Source organism: Arachis stenosperma, chromosome 8 (assembly GCF_014773155.1).
Source record: "Arachis stenosperma cultivar V10309 chromosome 8, arast.V10309.gnm1.PFL2, whole genome shotgun sequence".
In the NCBI taxonomy this organism is placed as follows: Eukaryota; Viridiplantae; Streptophyta; class Magnoliopsida; order Fabales; family Fabaceae; genus Arachis; species Arachis stenosperma.
Window position 1 is genome coordinate 22,299,249 of NC_080384.1, and position 12,978 is coordinate 22,312,226.

Below are 12,978 nucleotides of genomic sequence, written 5' to 3' on the forward strand. Positions count from 1 at the left end.
AGAATCCACCCCTTCGTTAGTAAAAAATACATACATATTTTTTATACTTTAAAATATATTCTCTATCGTTATATTTTTTATAATATATTTTACATTATATAATTTTTTGCATAATTTTTTAATATTATATATGTTATTGACTCTATGATAATATTTCTGAATCTATCCCTGTATACAAGTACATCATAATAATAACTGATTTTAGTGTGCAGATAATATATTTATATATGAATTGATGATTATACTATTTTTTAATTTTTTAATAATATAAAGGATATTTTATTTTATATTTTATCAAATAATTTTATTAAAAATAAAAAATATATAATATTTTTTAGATTGCCTATGTAGACATTTACGTCACCAAAACCGAAATGTAGTTTATAAAGCTAGAGTCCAAGTAAAATTATTCAATACACTAAACCTAAATTATCCATTTTCAAGGAAACAAAAATGGCTCCCCAAACACCACAGCTCCATTTGTTCTGTTTCCATTAATGGCACAAGGCCACTTGATTCCGATGATGGACTTAGCAAAGTTATTACTTCAGCACAATAACAATATTATTGTCACGATTATCACAACCCCGCAAAATGCAGCAAGATTCACATCAACCTTCGCTCGTGATGAGCGGATAATTTATACGCTTTTTTGCATTGTTTTTAGGTAGTTTTTAGTAAGTTTAAGCTACTTTTAGGGATGTTTTCATCAGTTTTTATGTTAAATTCACATTTCTGGACTTTACTATGAGTTTGTGTGTTTTTCTGTGATTTCAGGTAATTTCTGGCTGAAATTGAGGGACTTGAGCAAAACTCTGAAAAAAGGCTGACAAAAGGACTGCTGATGCTGTTGGATTCTGACCTTCCTGCACTCAAAATGGATTTTCTGGAGCTACAGAACTCCAAATGGTGCGCTCTCAACGGCGTTGGAAAGTAGACATCCAGGGCTTTCCAGCAATATATAATAGTCCATACTTTATTCGGAAATTGACGACGTAACTTGGCGTTGAACGCCAAGTACATGCTACTGTCTGGAGTTAAACGCCAGAAAAACGTCATGATCCGGAGTTGAACGCCCAAAACACGTCATAACTCGGAGTTCAACTCCAAGAGAAGCCTCAGCTCGTGGATTGATCAAGCTCAGCCCAAGCATACACCAAGTGGGCCCTGGAAGTGGATTTATGCATCAATTACTTACTCATGTAAACCCTAGTAGCTAGTCTAGTATATATAGGACCTCTTACTATTGTATTAGACATCTTTTGGTCTCAGTTTTGTTTTATTCTTCATCCTAAGAGGCTATTGATCACGTTTTAGGGGGCTGGCCATTCGGCCATGCCTGAACCTTTTACTTATGTATTTTCAACGGTGGAGTTTCTGCACACCATAGATTAAGGGTGTGGAGCTCTGCTGTACCTCAAGTATTAATGCAATTCTATTTTCTTTTATTCAAATCTCTCTTATTCTTATTCCAAGATATTCATTCGCACCCAAGAACATGATGAATGTGATGATTATATGACCCTCATTATCATTCTCACTTATGAACGCGCGTGATTGACAACCACTTCCGTTCTACCTGCAACAGAGCATGAATGTGTATCTCTTAGATTCTCCAACAGGATCTTCGTGGTATAAGCTAGATAGATGGCGGCATTTATGAGGATCCGGAAAGTCTCACCTTGTCTGTGGTATTCCGAGTAGGATCCTGGGAATCCGGAAAGTCTAACCTTGTCTGTGGTATTCCGAGTAGGATTCCGGTAATGAATGACTGTGACGTGCTTCAGACTCGCAAGTGCTGGGCGTTAGTGACAGACGCAAAAGAATCAAGGGATTCTATTCCAGTAGGCGCGGGAACCAACCAGTGATTAGCCGTGCTGTGACAGAGCGCGTGAGCGTAGTTTTCACTGCGAGGATGGGATGTAGCCTTCGGCCAGGTGATGCCTCCAGACGATTAGCCATGCGAGTGACAGCCGCAGAGGACCATTTTCCCGAGAGGATTGAAAGTAGCCATCGTCGAACGGTGAACCCCTATACACAACTTGCCATGGAAAGGAGTAAGAAGGATTGAGTTGAAGCAGGAGGATAGCAGGCGTCCCTGAGCATACAGTATCTCCATTCGCTTATCTGAAATCCCCACCAATGAATCTGCATAAGTATTCTATCCCTTTTATTTCTTCTCTTTTATTATTAATTTTCGAAACCATAAACAATTTTAATCTGCCTAACTGAGATTTACAAGGTGACCATAGCTTGCTTTATACCAACAATCTCTGTGGGATCGACCCTTACTCGCGTAAGGTTTATTACTTGGACGACCCAGTACACTTGCTGGTTAGTTGAACGGAATTTTGAAAACAACCGATGCCATAATAATGATTTCATACAAGTACAAAAGAACATGGATCACAATTTCGTCCACCAAGTTTTTGGCGCCGTTGCCGGGGATTGTTCGAGTATGGACAACTGACGGTTCATCTTGTTGCTCAGATTAGGTAATTTTCTTTTCAAAAATCTTTTTCAAAATTTTTCTTTTATTTTTCGTTTTTCAAAGCTTTATTTTCGAAAAAAATTAGTAAAACTCCAAAAAAATTAGAAAATCATAAAAACTAAAAATATTTTGTGTTTCTTGTTTAAGTCTTGAGTCAAATTTTAAGTTTGGTGTCAATTGCATGCTTTTAAAATTTTTCTTGCATTTTTCGAAAATTCCATGCATTCATAGTGTTCTTCATGATCTTCAAGTTGTTCTTGATAAGTCCTCTTGTTTGATCTTGATGTTTTCTTGTTTTGTGTTGTTTGTTGTTTTTCATGTGCATTTTTCGTTTGTTAAAGTCCATGCAATAAAGATTTCTAAGTTTGGTGTCTTGCATGTTTTCTTTGCATCAAAAATTTTTCAAAATTTTGTTCTTGATGTTCATCATGATCTTCAAAGTGTTCTTGATGTTCATCTTGACATTCATAGTGTTCTTGCATGCATTTTGTGTTTGATCCAAAATTTTTATGTTTTGGGTCATGTTTGTGTTTTTCTCTCTCCTAATTAAAAATTCAAAAATAAAAAAAATATCTTTTCCTTATTTCCCTCCAAATTTTCAAAAATTTGAGTTGACTTAGTCAAAAATTTTCAAAATTAGTTGTTTCTTACAAGTCAAGTCAAATTTTCAATTTTAAAAATCTTATCTTTTCAAAATCTTTTTCAAAAATCATATATTTTTCATTTTTTTTATATTTTTCGAAAATTTAAAAAAAATTATTTTTCAAAAATCTTTTTCTTATCTTTTATATCTAATTTTCAAAAATTAGCTAACAATTAATGTGATTGGTTCAAAAATTTGAAGTTTGTTACTTTCTTGATAAGAAAGGTTCAATCTTTAAATTCTAGAATCTTATCTTGTAGTTTCTTGTTAGTTAAGTCATTTTAAAAATCAAATATTTTTCAAAATATCTTTTTCTTAAAAGTCTTATCTTTTTATCTTATCTTTTCCAAAAAAAAAAATTTTATCTTTTTCAAATTTGATTTCAAATCTTTTTCAATCAACTAACTAACTTTTTGTTTGTTTCTTATCTTTTTCAAAACCACCTAACTACTTTTCCCTCTCTAATTTTCGAAAATATCTCACCCCTTTTTCAAAAATTCTTTTTAATTAACTAATTGTTTCATGTTTTAATTTTAATTACATTTTATCTCTAATTTTCGAAAATTACTAATCTCTTTTTCAAAATTATTTTCGAAATTTTCCTTCTCTTTTCTTCTTCTATTTAATTATTTATTTACTAACACTTCTCTTCACCTCTCTTCATCCAAAAATCCGAATCTCCTTCTTCATTCTTCTACCCCCTTCTTCTTCTACTAACATAAAGGAATCTCTATACTGTGACATAGAGGATTCCCCTTCTTTTCTTGTTTTCTTCTCTTTCATATGAGCAGGAACAAGGATAAAGGCACTCTTGTTGAAATTGATCCAGAACCTGAAAGGACTCTGAAGAGAAAATTAAGAGAAGCTAAATTACAACAATCCAGAAACAACCTTTCAGAAATTTTCGAACAAGAGAAGGAGATGGCAGCCGAAAATAATAATAATGCAAGGAGAATGCTTGGTGACTTCACAAAGCCAACGTCCAAGTTTGATGGAAGAAGCATCTCCATTCCTGCCATTGGAGCCAATAACTTTGAGCTGAAACCTCAGCTAGTTGCCTTAATGCAACAAAACTGCAAGTTTTATGGACTTTCATCTGAAGATCCTTATCAGTTTTTAACTGAGTTCTTGCAGATCTGTGAGACTGTAAAGACAAATGGAGTTGATCTTGAAGTCTACAGACTCATGCTTTTCCCTTTTACTGTAAGAGACAGAGCTAGAATATGGTTGGATTCACAACCCAAGGATAGCCTGGACTCATGGGATATGCTGGTCACTGCCTTCTTGGATAAATTCTTTCCTCCTCAAAAGCTGAGCAAGCTGAGAGTAGATGTTCAAACCTTCAAACAAAAAGATGGTGAATCCCTCTATGAAGCTTGGGAAAGATACAAGCAGCTGACCAAAAGGTGTCCATCTGACATGTTTTCAGAATGGACCATATTAGATATATTCTATTATGGTCTATCTGAATTTTCGAAAATGTCATTGGACCATTCTGTAGGTGGATCTATTCACCTGAAGAAAACACCTGAAGAGGCTCAAGAACTCATTGACATGGTTGCAAACAACCAATTCATGTACACTTCTGAGAGGAATTCCGTGAATAATGGGATACCTCAGAAGAAAGGTGTTCTTGAAATTGATGCTCTGAATGCCATATTGGCTCAGAACAAAGTGTTGACTCAACAGGTCAACATGATCTCTCAAAATCTGAATGGATGGCAACATGCATCCAACAGTACTAGAGAGGCAGCTTCTGAAGAAGCTTATGATCCTGAGAACCCTGCCATGGCAGAGGTTAATTACATGGGTGAACCTTATGGTAACACCTATAACTCATCATGGAGAAATCATCCAAATTTCTCATGAAAGGATCAACAAAAGCCTCAACAAGGCTTTAACAATGGTGGACGCAATAGGCTGGGCAATAGTAAGCCATATCCATCATCTTCTCAGCAACAGACAGAGAATTATGAACAAAACACTTCTAATTTAGCCAATATAGTCTCTGATCTGTCAAAGGCCACTTTCAGTTTCATGAATGAAACAAGATCCTCCATTAGAAATTTGGAGGCACAAGTGGGCCAGCTGAGTAAGAAAGTCATTGAAACTCCTCCCAGTATTCTCCCAAGCAATACAGAAGAGAACCCAAAAGGAGAATGCAAGGCCATTGATATACTCAACATGGCCGGATGCACAAGGGAGGAGGAGGACGAAAATCCTAGTGAGGAAGACCTCCTGGGACGTCCCTCAAACAAGAAGGAGTTTCCTATTAAGGATCCAAAGGAATCTGAGGCTCATATAGAGACCATAGAGATTCCATTAAATCTCCTTCTGCCATTCATGAGCTCTGAAGACTATTCTTCCTCTGAAGAGGACGAAGATATAATTGGAGAGCAAGTTGCTCAATATTTAGGAGCTATCATGAAGCTGAATGCCAAGTTATTTGGTAATGAGACTTGGGAAAGTGAACCTCCATTGCTCATTAATGAACTGGATTCTTGGATTCAGAAAACTCTACCTCAAAAGAAACAAGATCCTGGCAAGTTCTTAATACCTTGCACCATAGGCACCATGAACTTTGCAAAAGCTCTGTGTGATCTGGGGTCAGGGATAAATCTTATGCCACTCTCTGTAATGGAGAAGCTGGGGATCATTGAGGTACAGCCTGCCTTGTTCTCATTGCAATTGGCAGACAAGTCATTGAGACAAGCTTATGGGTTAGTAGAGGACGTTCTAGTAAAGGTTGAAGGCCTTTACATCCCTACTGATTTCATAATCCTAGACACTAGGAAGGAAGATGATGAATGTATCATCCTTGGAAGACCTTTCCTAGCCACAGCAGAAGCTGTAATAGATGTCAACAGAAGAGAATTAGTCCTTCAATTGAATGGGGAATACCTTGTGTTTAAGGCACATGGCCATCCCTCTGTGACAAAAGAGAGTAAGCATGAAGAGCTTCTCTCAGTTCAGAGTCAAGAAGAGCCCACACAATCAAACTCTAAGTTTGGTGTTGTGAGGCCACAACCAAACTCTAAATTTGGTGTAAAGACCCTATATCCAAACTCTAAGTTTGGTGTTGGGACTATACAACATTGACCTGATCACCTTGTGGCTCCATGAGAGCCACTGTCAAGCTATTGACATTAAAGAAGCGCTTGTTGGGAGGCAACCCAATTTTATTTATCTAATTTTTATTTTATTGTTATTTTGTGTTTTATTAGGTACATGATCATGAGGAGTCACGAAAAAATCATAAAAATTAAAAACAGAATCAAAAACAGCAGAAGAAAAAATTTTCACCCTGGAGGACGCACAGGCTGGCGTTCAATGCCAGTAGGATGCATCTGGCTGGCGTTCAACGCCAGAACAGAGCACCATTCTGGCGCTGAACGCCAGAAACAAGCAACATTCTGGCGCTGAACGCCAGGAATGTGCCCAGAAAGGAAAAACTGGCGCTGAACGCCAGTAACAAGCATGAAACTGGCGTTCAACGCCAGAAACATGCTTTACATGGGCGTTGAACGCCCAGAATGTGCACCAATGGGCGTTTAAACGCCAGAATGGTGTGCAAAGGCATTTTACATGCCTATTTGGTGCAGGGATGGAATTCCTTGACACCTCAGGATCTGTGGACGTCACAGGATCCCCACCTACCTCGCCCTCTATCTCTTCATTCATGGTTATCCCTTCTGTTTTTCATTCACCACCCACATCTATCCACTCTTCCCTATACACCCCACCTACCTTTACAATTCATCTTCTTTTTCCCACCTAATCCCACCCATATAGCCAAATCCATCTCCCCTCACTCACCTCCATTTTCTTCTTCTTCTTCTTCTTCTCTTCTTTCTTCTCTTGCTCGAGGGCGAGCAATATTTTAAGTTTGGTGTGATAAAAGCATAGCTTTTTTGCTTTTCCATTACCATTAATGGCACCTAAGGCCAGAGAAACCTCAAAGGGAAGACAAAAGCTTCCACCTCTGAGTCTTGGGAGATGGAAAGACTCATATAAGCCGTCATAGCTCAGTGGTAGAACATGTGGCTGCAAATCAAGAGATCCCTGAGATACCTCAGGGGATAAGTTGTCCTCCACACAAATATTGGAAGCAACTAAGGGTAGAAACACCAAAATTACTAGGAATCATTCAACAGAAGCAAGGAAGAGACACAGAGGAGCTCAAAAAGCACCATTGGACCTTCAAGAAGGCGCCACCCTCACTCAGGTGGATTCATTCCTTGTTCTTATTTCTTTCTGCTTTTCGGTTTTTAATATTGTGTTTATCTATGTTTTGTGTCTTTACTTCATGATCATTAGTATGTAACCATGCCTCAAAGCTATGAATAAAATCCATTAATCCTTCACCTCTCTTAAATGAAAAATGTTTTAATTCAAAAGAACAAGAAGTACATGAATTTCGAATTTATCCTTGAATTTAATTTAATTTTATTGATGTGGTGACAATACTTTTTGTTTTCTGAATGAATGCTTGAACAGTGCATATGTCTTTTGATCTTGTTGTTTATGAATGTTAAAATTGTTGGCTCTTGAAAGAATGATTGACGTGCGAAAAACGATCCGACACAAAACTCACCGGCAAGTGCACCGGGTCGCATCAAGTAATAAAACTCACGGGAGTGAGGTCGATCCCACAGGGATTGAAGGATTGAGCAATTTTAATCTAGTGGTTAATTTAGTCAAGCGAATCAAGATTTGGTAGAGTGATTTGTGACTTGCAGAATTTAAATTGCATAGAAAGTAAAGGGAATGGGTAATTGGCATAAAATTAAAGAGAACAGGAGTTAAAGTGCTGAATCTTAAAGAACAAGATATTAAATGGCGGAAACTTAGAACGCAAGAAATGTAAATTGCAAAATCTTAAAATGCAAGAAATGTAAATGGCGTGAATTGTAAAGGGAATTGGGAGTTAGATTTGCAGAAATTAAACAAGGAAAAGTAAAATTGCAACAAACAGAGAATTAGAGAATGGCTTGGATCAAACCGGATCTTAAACAGAAAAGTAAATGAGCATGGAAACATTAAACAGGGAGTGGTAAATGGGAAATCCGGATCTCAGGACCCAAGAGACTAGAAAACCAGGTTTAGATCTCAATGCCTTCCTAGATCCAACAAGAACAATTGCAAGGAAATTGTAAATTGCAAAGAGATTAGATGAAGAAGCAAGTAACCGAAACTGAAATTCAATTAAGCAGAAAATTAAACAAGATCCCAAGGTGAGATTGAAACAGAATTTCTTCAATTCTCTCCCTAAGATCTGAAGCAAGGAAAGTAAAGAGTGCTTGGCAAGAACAAGGAAGAAGAGAGATCAATTCTCCTCCCCAATTCTCTTGAATTAAAACAACAATGCTAGAATGTAAAAGTGAGCTCCCAATGCCAACCGAAAAGAAAACTCTATGAAAACTAAAAAGGGAAGCTCTATGAAAACTAAAAAGGGAAGCTCTATGAAAACTAAAAAGGGAAGCTCCCTGAATAACTTGAATTCTATCCTATTTATACACTTTCTTCAAATGATCTTCAAGCCTTGAGTTGGGCCTTTGCTCTTGGTGGAATTGGGTTGAAAGAGGCCTTGGTTGATTGCTCTTGGAGTTTGGAGAGGAACCAAAGTGAACCAATTGAACCGGGTTGGAGTGTTGTAAAAGTTGGAGTAAAAGTTTGAGCAAAAGTTAGGGGTCTAACTTTTGTCCCAACTTTTCATATCAGCTAGCCTCTTTTGCTGATACCAACGTTGGTGCAAAAGTTAGGGGTTTAACTTTTGCTCCAACGTTGGCCCTTCCTAGTGCACCTATGGCGCCAACGTTAGCCCAAAAGTTAGGGGTCTAACATTGGCGCAAACTTTTGCCCCTCCCCTTATATTTTCATGTGCCAACGTTAGCCCAAAAGTTAGGGGGCTAACGTTGGCGCAAACTTTTGGTGGCCAGGGAGATTTTTCTCATGCCAACGTTAGCCCAAAAGTTAGGGGTCTAACGTTGGCGCAAACGTGAGTAGCCCAGGGAGTGATTTTCAAATTCTAACGTTAGCCCAAAAGTTAGGGGTCTAACTTTGAGGCTAACTTTTCACCCAAAAGTTTGTGCAAAAGTTTGAGGGCTAACTTTAGGTCCAACTTTTTGCTTCCTGGTTCAATTTCACTTATTCCATTGCCCTCTCTTTGCTCCTAGCCATTCCTTCTTGCTTCAACCTTTCTCCAAGCTTTCTTCACCTATCATTAATCAACCAAACACATCAAAGCTATGCTTAAAATCATGAGATATTCATTCTTTCACAATATGTATCAAATATAGCATAAAACCTCATGAAATTGTATTAATTCACATATGGTTGATTAAATCAAAGGAAACATGAAAATCTACCCAATTGGCTTGCTTATGGCTCAAGAAAGTGCATAATTCAAGTGAAAACAAAAGAAAAAGACTAGTGAAACTAGGCTAAGATGACTTGTCATCAATGATGAACAAGGAGAAATGTTATTGACAATCTGAAAAATCATGAAATTGATTCTTGAAGCAAGAAAAAGCAGTGAATAGCAAAAGCTTGCGAAAAAAAAAAGTGGCGAAAAAAAAAAAGAAGGAGCAGTAGAAAAAGCCAATAGCCCTTAAAACCAAAAGGTAAGGGTAAAAAGGATCAAAGGCTTTGAGCATCAATGGATAGGAGGGCCCAAGGAAATTAAATCCAGGCCTAAGCGGCTAAATCAAGCTGTCCCTAACCATGTGCTTGTGTCATGAAGGTCCAAGTGAAAAGCTTGAGACTGAGTGGTTAAAGTCGTGATCCAAAGCAAAAGAGTGTGCTTAAGAGCTTTGGACACCACTAACTGGGGACTTTAGCAAAGCTAAGTCACAATCTGAAAAGGTTCACCCAGTTATGTGTCTGTGGCATTTATGTATCCGGTGGTAATACTGGAAAACAAAGTGCTTAGGGCCACGGCCAAGACTCATAAGTAGCTGTGTTCAAGAATCAACATGCTTAACTAGGAAAGTCAATAACACTATCCGAAATTCTAAGTTCCTAGAGAAGCCAATCATTCTAAACTTCAAAGGAAAAAGTGAGATGCCAAAACTGTTCAGAAGCAAAAAGCTACAAGTCCCGCTCATCTAATTATAATTAATATTCGTTGATATTTTGGAATTTATAGTATATTCTCTTCTTTTTATCCTATTTGATTTTCAGTTGCTTGGGGGCAAGCAACAATTTAAGTTTGGTGTTGTGATGAGCGGATAATTTATACGCTTTTTGGCATTGTTTTTAGGTAGTTTTTAGTAAGTTTAAGCTACTTTTAGGGATGTTTTCATCAGTTTTTATGTTAAATTCACATTTCTGGACTTTACTACGAGTTTGTGTGTTTTTCTGTGATTTCAGGTAATTTCTGGCTGAAATTGAAGGACTTGAGCAAAACTCTGAAAAAAGGCTGACAAAAGGATTGCTGATGCTGTTGGATTCTGATCTCCCTGCACTCAAAATGGATTTTCTGGAGCTACAGAACTCCAAATGGCGCGCTCTCAACGGCTTTGGAAAGTAGACATCCAGGGCTTTCCAGCAATATATAATAGTTTATACTTTATTCGGAAATTGACGACGTAACTTGGCGTTGAACGCCAAGTACATGCTGCTGTCTGGAGTTAAACGCCAGAAAAACGTCATGATCCGGAGTTGAACGCCCAAAACACGTCATAACTCGGAGTTCAACTCCAAGAGAAGCCTCAGCTCGTGGATTGATCAAGCTCAGCCCAAGCATACACCAAGTGGGCCCTGGAAGTGGATTTATGCATCAATTACTTACTCATGTAAACCCTAGTAGCTAGTCTAGTATATATAGGACCTCTTACTATTGTATTAGACATCTTTTGGTCTCAGTTTTGTTTTATTCTTCATCCTAAGAGGCTATTGATCACGTTTTAGGGGGCTGGCCATTCGGCCATGCCTGAACCTTTTACTTATGTATTTTCAACGGTGGAGTTTCTGCACACCATAGATTAAGGGTGTGGAGCTCTGCTGTACCTCAAGTATTAATGCAATTCTATTTTCTTTTATTCAAATCTCTCTTATTCTTATTCCAAGATATTCATTCTCACCCAAGAACATGATGAATGTGATGATTATATGACCCTCATTATCATTCTCACTTATGAACGCGCGTGATTGACAACCACTTCCGTTCTACCTGCAACAGAGCTTGAATGTGTATCTCTTAGATTCCCCAACAGGATCTTCGTGGTATAAGCTAGATAGATGGCGGCATTTATGAGGATCCGAAAAGTCTCACCTTGTCTGTGGTATTCCGAGTAGGATCCTGGGAATCCGGAAAGTCTAACATTGTCTGTGGTATTCCGAGTAGGATTCCGGTAATGAATGACTGTGACGTGCTTCAGACTCGCAAGTGCTGGGCGTTAGTGACAGACGCAAAAGAATCAAGGGATTCTATTCCAGTAGGCGCGGGAACCAACCAGTGATTAGCCGTGCTGTGACAGAGCGCGTGAGCGTAGTTTTCACTGCGAGGATGGGATGTAGCCTTCGGCCAGGTGATGCCTCCAGACGATTAGCCATGCGAGTGACAGCCGCAGAGGACCATTTTCCCGAGAGGATTGAAAGTAGCCATCGTCGAACGGTGAACCCCTATACACAGCTTGCCATGGAAAGGAGTAAGAAGGATTGAGTTGAAGCAGGAGGATAGCAGGCGTCCCTGAGCATACAGTATCTCCATTCGCTTATCTGAAATCCCCACCAATGAATCTGCATAAGTATTCTATCCCTTTTATTTCTTCTCTTTTATTATTAATTTTCGAAATCATAAACAATTTTAATCTGCCTAACTGAGATTTACAAGGTGACCATAGCTTGCTTCATACCAACAATCTCTATGGGATCGACCCTTACTCGCGTAAGGTTTATTACTTGGACGACCCAGTACACTTGCTGGTTAGTTGAACGGAATTGTGAAAACAACCGATGCCATAATAATGATTTCATACAAGTACAAAAGAACATGGATCACAATTTCGTCCACCAGCTCGCTACATTCATTCCGGTTACCAGATTCGACAAATCCAGCTTCAGTTTCCATATCAAGAAACCGGCTTGCCAGAAGGATGTGAGAATCTTGACATGCTTCATTCACTTGGCAATGCTTTCAATTTTTTCAACGCAGCAAGTCTTCTAAGGAACCGGTGGAAAAGATCTTCGAAGAGTTGTCGCCGCCGGCATGCTGCATAGTCTCCAATATAAATCTACCGTACACGATCCACGTCGCTAAGAAATTCAAGATTCCAAGGGTTTCTTTTGCTGGAGTTAGTTGCTTCTGTTTAATGTGTTATGATGCTTTGTGTACCTCACCGATATTCTCGGCCAAATCTTCCAATATCTTCGGCAAACAAACCATACAACCGAGAATAAACCCATTAATTCAAATCATACCGAGATCCTTGTGTAACAGAATTTCGAAATCAAATCCTACTAACAACAGCACCGAGCATTACTCGAGGTCCAACCTATTTAACCAGACGAGCTTAACCCGCCAAAACAGGATATACAGGGCAATCACCACCTACTCATCACTTCCCAGTTTCATTTTCTTAACGTTATTGCTTTTAAGTTTGTTATTCTCGTAATTGACTTGAGCGTCGGAGTCCTTTTTGCAGGGTCCACGCCGAGGTCAAAGGTTCGCAGGAGAACGCTTCCGAATCCTCTCACTGTCGTGACGCCGACCATACTTCGGAAGCATACTCTGGACGGAACAATTGGCGCCCATCGTGGGGCTCGATTTTTTCTTCATTTTCATGTGTAACCCCATACACCTTGTGCTCTTTCTTATTTTTTCAAGAACTGAAGCATGACG

The 12,978-nt window shown here is 38.5% G+C and overlaps 1 pseudogene; it reads left to right on the plus strand.

Annotated features, from left to right (window-relative positions):
* Positions 1 to 497: 497 nt before the first annotated feature.
* Positions 498 to 12,978, plus strand: part of LOC130945605 (UDP-glycosyltransferase 73C6-like) — a 56,209-nt pseudogene continuing 43,728 nt past the window's right edge.